This window comes from Sapajus apella, unplaced genomic scaffold, assembly GCF_009761245.1.
Source record: "Sapajus apella isolate SASKATOON/1434 unplaced genomic scaffold, GSC_monkey_1.0 scaffold1537, whole genome shotgun sequence".
Lineage (NCBI taxonomy): Eukaryota > Metazoa > Chordata > Mammalia > Primates > Cebidae > Sapajus > Sapajus apella.
Window position 1 is genome coordinate 11,387 of NW_022438463.1, and position 1,465 is coordinate 12,851.

A 1,465-nucleotide genomic window follows, 5' to 3' on the forward strand; every position below is an offset into this window, starting at 1 on the left:
AAAAGTAAAAAAAAAAAAAAAAAAAAAAAAAATAGCTAGGCATGGTGGCACGCACCTGTAGTCCTAGTTACTTGGTAGGCTGAGGTAGGAGGATCACTTGAGTCCAGAAGTCTAGGCTGAAGTGAGCCATGATTGCACCACTGCACTCCAGCCTGGGCAACAGAGCAAGACTCTGTCTCAAAAATAAATAAATAAAATAAAATAAATAGTAATATATTAGCAGCTTTGAAAAGGATAATCTCAAATTTTGCTGCTCAGACTACTGAGATTATTATTAGAAAATAGAAGAAACTAAGAGGTTTTTTTTTTTTTTTTTTTTTTGAGATGGAGTTTCGCTCTTGTTGCCCAGGCTGGAGTGCAATGGCGCAATCTCGGCTCACCGCAACCTCCGTCTTCTGGTTCAAGCTATTTTTAGTAGAGACAGGGTTTCTCCATGTTTGTCAGGCTGGTCTCAGACTCCACCTCAGGTGATCCTCCTGCCTCAGCCTCCCAAAGTGCTGGCATTATAGGCTTGAGCCACTGCACCCGGCGAAACTAAGAGTTAAGTGACTCTTATTCAGCAGCTTTCATAATATTAAGTGTTGTAAAAGTCCAGATATAATAAAATACAACTCACGTATTATGAAAGCAGAGACCTTAATTATATAAGTGCTTCCAAAAGAGCTTAATTTACATTATAGCTATTCAAACTGTATTACATGAATTCTAAAGAAAATCTACAGATTAAATATTGTCATTATAAATGATGTGCTTGAACTTCTTCTGAATAATTAGCTTGGGACTTTGTTCTGTGGAGAACATGGGGTTTGGCATTCTGAAGTCCTTGGTACTTACTTTTTATTTCTATTTTCTATTTAAAATAGATGTTTGTATCAGAAAGCAAAGAGACAGCATCTGGAGATGTGGACAGCTTCTACAACTTCGCTGATATACAGATGGGAATATGAAGTGCAATGTGGAACCAGGACTTGGTATTAAGCCTTTCCCAACTTGTGAATATAGAATTTGATAATATACTTTTGTGTATTAGCAATGGTTTTTGCTAATGCTAAAACTGTTGAAGTTTATTTTTGAATCAATTGTTGAATATTACATCATTTACTTGAGGTTCAAAAATAATTCATTTTAAATTAAGTAGTTTTAATCAGCTTAAAAGCTATTTAACCCACTTTAATAAGCGTGCAATTTTGTTTCTCTGCATATGATATTCTTATTAGAAAATAGAAGTTGCTAACAGTTTATTATTTTAATCCTACTTAAATGTTCTTTCAAATCTCTAATAATTTAAACTTTCCTCAGTGCTCCATGATATTTTTTTTGAGACTACATTTCATTGCTTATTTTACATTTTTCAATTTAGAGGGATTTGTTACTAGTTGATCAATTATAATGAACCTATGCACATTTTTTATGTACACATATGACAGTTATATAAATGCTTCCTCGCTGCATTATATGGCAAATG

General features: G+C 33.8%; 1 long non-coding RNA gene across 1 annotated transcript in view; it reads left to right on the top strand.

Annotated features, from left to right (window-relative positions):
* LOC116546859 overlaps window positions 1-1,101 on the top strand; it is a 4,077-nt gene extending 2,976 nt beyond the window's left edge. Inside the window, exon 2 of the long non-coding RNA XR_004266865.1 lies at window positions 864-1,101. This is a non-coding gene — a long non-coding RNA (uncharacterized LOC116546859). The remainder of the gene's footprint in view (window positions 1-863) is intronic.
* The last annotated feature ends 364 nt before the right edge of the window (window positions 1,102-1,465 follow it).